The sequence below is a fragment of the Crocuta crocuta genome, unplaced genomic scaffold (genome assembly GCF_008692635.1).
Source record: "Crocuta crocuta isolate KB4526 unplaced genomic scaffold, BGI_CrCroc_1.0 scaffold448, whole genome shotgun sequence".
NCBI classification, from domain to species: Eukaryota; Metazoa; Chordata; class Mammalia; order Carnivora; family Hyaenidae; genus Crocuta; species Crocuta crocuta.
Window position 1 is genome coordinate 4,111,412 of NW_027532411.1, and position 5,759 is coordinate 4,117,170.

General features: G+C 41.4%; 1 long non-coding RNA gene across 1 annotated transcript in view; it reads right to left on the reverse strand.

Moving 5' to 3' along the window:
• Positions 1 to 5,420, reverse strand: part of LOC144243799 (uncharacterized) — a 16,992-nt gene extending 11,572 nt beyond the window's left edge. Inside the window, exons 1-2 of the long non-coding RNA XR_013338784.1 lie at positions 5,396 to 5,420; positions 5,160 to 5,286 (exon numbers count right to left, since the gene is read on the reverse strand). This is a non-coding gene — a long non-coding RNA (uncharacterized LOC144243799). The remainder of the gene's footprint in view (positions 1 to 5,159; positions 5,287 to 5,395) is intronic.
• Between the last annotated feature and the right edge of the window lie 339 nt (positions 5,421 to 5,759).

Below are 5,759 nucleotides of genomic sequence, written 5' to 3' on the forward strand. Positions count from 1 at the left end.
AGAGAGAGAGAGAGAGAGAGAGAGAGAGAGAGAGAGAGAGAGACAAAATCCAAAGCAGGGTCCAAACTCTGAGCTGTCAGCACAGGGCTTGGCCTCACAAGCTGTGAGATCATGACCTGAGCTGGAGTCGGATGCTCAACCGACTGAGCCACCCAGGCACCCCTATACCATTGATTTTTAATTCAGGGAGAAGAAAGGAGGAGAAATATACATTTATACTGCCCTTTATAATTACATAATTACCATTCCTAGTGCCCACTGTTTTTTCTCAAAGGTTCATATTATTGTCTGTAGTCCCGTGCCTTTAGCCTAAAGAATCCCCTTTGTTATTTTCAGTAAGTGGTCTGTTAACAACAAATTCTCTCAGTTTTTATCTGGAGCTGTCTGTATTTGACCTTCATTTGTGAGGGATAGCTTTGCGGGGCGTAAGATACTTGGTTGACAGTTTTTTTTCCTTCAACACTCCAAATATGTCATTTCATGGCCTTCTCTCCTCCATTGTTCCTGAGAAGTCAGATTTTGGTCTTAGCGGGATTCATTTATCTATGAAGAGACCTTTTTCTCTTGCTGCTTTCAAAATGTTCTTTTTGCCTTTGTATTTCAATATTTTTATTGTGATGTATCTCTTACTGCATCTCTTTGTGTTTATCCTGCATACAATCCATTGAGTTTCTGAAATGCATAGATTAGTTTTCATCAAATTTGGGATGTTTTCAGCTCCCCCCCCTTTTTTGGACATTACTTTCTGCTCTTTTCTGTATCTCTTTTCTCCTTCTGGTGCTCCCCATTGTGCGTATGTTGGTATGATAGTGCTCCTCATTTCTGTTCTCTGAAGTTCTGTTCATTTTTCCTTCTTTCTTTCTTGTTTTTGTTTGTTTTCTGCCTTTCAATTTGCAGTCTCTATCAATCTAACTTCTACTTCACTGATTCTCCCAAATCTGTTGGTTCCTCTCATGAATTTTTCATTTCAGTTATATGGCTCAACTCCATAGTTTCCCATTGGCTGTTCTGTAAAATAATTTCTCTTTATTGATATTCTTTGTCATCATAGCTTTGTTAGCATGATGTTTACTTTCTTAAGGATGATTTCTTTAGTTCTTTGAACATATTTACAACCACTTTGAAGTCCTTGTCCACTAAATTTGACATTTAGCCCCCCTCATAGTTTCTGTTGAGTCACACTTTCCTGTTTCTTTCCATCTCTCTCTCTCTCTCTCTCTCTCTCTCACACACACACACACACACACACACACACACACACACACATGGGACATTTTAGGTAATATAGAGCAGTAGCTTCCAGTGCTGATTTTTCTCCTCCCTTTCTGGGCCTTTGTATGAGCATGTACACGTATTTATTTGTTTAGTGATTTGGGTATACTATTTAAATGAAATCTAATTCCCTTTTCCTGCCCCCCAACAGTGGGAGCATACACGCACACAGTCTGGAATGACAGTCGTTTTAACACTGTCAAGGTCAAAGAGGCCTTCTCCTTCCCAGACCTCTCTGTTTAGGAGTCTGTCTCTTTTGTATCACACTCAGCTGTTAGACTCTGTTAATTGCTTGCGATTGTTCTTTTCTTTCTGACATTATCCTGGGACAGAAACTGCTTTCCTCAGTTTAATCTAATTAAATGCAGGCAGGGCTAGTTTGGGGCCAGTCTTTGAAGCCTTTTTCTCACATCGGGGAACTTTTAGAAGTGATGTCTTTTCCTGATTCTCTCTAGTAAACTAGCTGACTTATGGTTTAGCTTGAAGCTCAGAACGACCAGACCCTCTTAATTTCTTTCTATGAAATCTCCATTGTTTTAGAGAGTGCCCTTAGATTTGAACCTTCTGTTTCAAATAAAGTCAGTTCCTTTGGGGGTGAGCTTCAGAGCTCTCTGCTCTTCCTGGCTTCATCACACCCCGCTGGGCAAAATCTCTGAGCCACTGATCCAGGTGCTAGACAGTGACAGGGGCCTGCTTCCCTTGCAGGGACACCTATGCTTTGTGAGCAGAGACTTGGGGAGAGGGAGTAGCCTCTCGGCTCCCCGGGCATGGAATCTTCACCCTATGAGTTAGGATGACCAGCAACCCATTATGTTCAGACTACCATGCTCAGAGAAGCCTCGACCCTATGCGTGGGGACTGCTTGGAAGAGAGGAGTACCCAGCCTCATGGATGCGCTCACCAGGAACTTAGCCTCTGTAACTTGAAGTTGTAGGTGGTTAGAAATGTTGGCCTGCTGCTCCTCATAAAATACCACACCCCTTGACTGGCAACAGGGGGAAATGGCCGTTTGGTCTTCTTGGCCACACTGGCCTGGAGTGGAGCTCCCATCAAGCATAGTGAGCAAGGAGAGACGGGGAGAGAGGGCTATGATCCAAGTGCCGCTGACTCTCACTGGTCTTACATATTTAGTAGATTTTGCTGAATAAATATTTCTCCATATACTGTACAGTCTTAGGAAAACCTCCAGAGACATTAACTAGTTGTGTTTTTGTTTTTAGCACTTTCACCAGTTATGACTGTTCTACTAGAGAATAGGTCTGCAGGTCTCTTCACATCTTTCCAGAAGTGTTAGCCCATTTAAAGGAAAAAGAGAATTCCATGGGCACTCAGTTGGTTAAACATCTGACTTCCACTCAGGTCATGATCTTACTGCTTGTGAGTTTGAGCCCCACGTTGGGCTCTGTGCTGACAGCTCAGAGCCTGGAGCCTGCTTCAGATTCTATGTCTTCCGCTCTCTCTCTCTCTCTGCCCGTCTTGGGCTTGCACTGTCTCTCTCTCTCTCTCAAAAACAAATAAACATTAAAAAAATTAAAAAACAGAATTCCAGAAGCTAACATAATTGCTAGTTTCTGTTGTCATTGTTGCTGTTTCATTTTTAAGTTGCAATGATTATTGCTAATTAGGCACAGAGATGCTATTTTTTCCTGATCAAGTTGATTTGACGCCTCTCAAATAAACTGACTGGCATGCAAATCTCCAAACAGAAGTGGGAAAAGGGAACAAAGTAGGAATAACATTTTATAGTTTGTCATTAAAAGTTTGCAGTATTTTTACGTCTTAATTTTAAAAGGCACACACCAAGAATAAAGTGGACTTATATTTTACAAAGGAAATCAAGAATGTAGGTACTGGCGGCCAAGCTGAGGCCCCCCAACACACACCCCATTTTTATTCTGACCCTACTACGTTAGAATGTGGATAAGTCACCATGAACCCACATGTGCATTGCTGCATCTATGCCATGAGGATCTCGTCTTCAATGTGGGTTCATTTACTGGAACCACTCTGGGTAGGGTACATGTGAATTAGTAAAAATAATTAAAAGTTACTATTGTGAAAGCTAACATTTGTTGAGTACATGCCAGACCCTTTAAAAACTGTTTTAAATGTATTACTTCAATCAATGCTAACAATATTAGTATGAGGCAATTTGGATTATTATTGTCTCCATCTTATAGATAAAGCACAGAGAGGTTAAATTAATTGCCTAATGTCACACAGTTTATCAGTCAGTGGTGGAGGCTAGATCTGAACCAAGGCAGACTAGTTGTAGAACTTAAACTTTGTACTATACTAATATTTAAAAAAATTTTGTTTCAAGGCGCCTGGGTGGCTCAGTCAGTTAAACACCTGGCTTCGGCTCAGGTCATGATCTCGCAGGTCGTGGGTTCGAGCCCCACGTCAGGCTCTGTGCTGACAGCTAGCCTGGAGATTGTTTCAGATTCTGTATCTCCCTCTTTCTCTCTGACCCTCCCCTGCTCACACTGTGTCTCTCTCTCAGAAATAAATAAAACATTAAAAAATTTTTTTAAAAATTTTGTTTCACTACCATTGAGGACTATAGTAACCTTCTAAGAGTGGTACTTAGGAAAATTTCTCTAAAGGAATTATTCATTCACTTACATAACAAACTCTCTGAGCACCTATTACAGCCAGGAAGCTGGATTATTCAATTAAGCATGGACACTGAATACCAACCTTTTAGGATAAAAGTTGACTCCTCTTAGAATGGAAAATAATTTCATGAGAACCAAAACCCAGGAGTCACGTTGTTAAGCAATTAGCTGTGATTGTGGGAAAGGTCTTAAGATTTTAATGAGCATGTAATACAAGCCAGGCACCATATTAAGCTAAAATACTTTATGTGAGTAATTTCATTTCATTCCTCCAAAAACCACAAGTAGTTAAGAGCTCAGGCTGTAAGTCAGCGCTGTGGGGTCTGAATTCCAGTTCCATCAATGACTAGCAGTGCAGGTCAGACGTAGTATTTAACATCGCTGGGCCCCAGTTTCCTCATCTACAGACTGACGATAATAATGATCCTTCCCTTCACAGACAGAAATGTATTCAACTGTATGTAAAGGAATCTCTTAAGCAAATAGGGGTTTATTCTTCTACCTAACTGCAAGTCTGAAAACTGGGAACTGCAGATGTCGGTTTAGCATTTCAACAACGTGAGGGCCAATATATGTGATTCTTTCAGCCTTTTTCTCAGGACCACAGCCAGGCGCTGCTGTTCCGACATCACGTCAGGGTTTAGAGCAGAAAGAGAACAGAAGAGGGAAGCAGCCACAAGGGTCCTCTTTGATCAGCAAAACTAAGGCCGAACGCAGCAGCTGCCTGCCCATGTCTCTAGGACCAGAACTCTGTCCTACACGGTCCCTTGAGCTACAGTGAAGCTTGAGAAGCAAATCTGTAGGAGACACATTTTTACCCACACAAAACTGGGCTTCTGTAAGCACCCCCAAGGCAGTGTCTGCCACACTATGTTAGCGGTGGGACAATCGAGAGAATTCGTGCTGTGAATTTAACAGTCTGGGGTCCTCATCCAGGGACAATAGACGTTGGCTGCTTTATTTGCAAACGAAGAGGTTAAACTGCTTACCTTGAATCACAGTTTCTATACAAGAGAGACAAGCCTTAAAGGTAGGCTTGTGGACTCCAAAGCATATGCAGGAACAGATATAGGGGATCAAGGGAGCATTATTATGATGAGCACTGAGAAATGTATAGAATTGTTGAATCGTTCTGTTGTATCCATGAAACTCACATAACACTGCATGGTAATTACATAATTCAATTAAAAAAAAAAGTCATTAGGGCAACTGGGTAGAGGCATTTAAAGAGTTCTTTTCCTCTTGAACTCTCTCTTGTGCTCCACTTACGATTCAGTTTGTTCCTCCTTGGATTCGCTACGGTGTGTGCTTCAGCCAGAGCCCTGTAGTAACCAGTGGAAAAAGACGTGAAGTGGCCAGTTCTTGTGTTAAGTCTTCTGGATCACTAGGCAGCTACCTAAGATGCAGCAGAAAGACATCTGCATTTAACAGAAAACTCTTGTATTTCATAGAAAAATAGCCATGAAGCTTGATTGTGTCATTAAGCATGGAAGCCAAATACTGACCTTTTAGGATAATAGTTGGCTCCCTTCAGAATGGAAGACAACAGCATGAGAATCAAAACCTGATGTGTGAAGCGTCCCCTCAAAGCAAGATACTCAAAAGATGTTAGAAGCTTTAGCCAGGAAAGTAGACATCTCTATTTTTCAGTTTAAAAAAATTTACCATTGCTAATTAAAACCACAGTATCAATGATGATGCCTCCCCTACCGCGTGAAAGGACTTAGTTCAATATTTGCAAGGTGTAAGGAACACGTGAAGCCTGGCGACCTCATATATAATAACCCCACACATATAATTACTACATACAGAGGTGTCTGGAGAGCAGATTTTTTAATCAATGCCAGGACAAGCCTGTATTGCATTAAT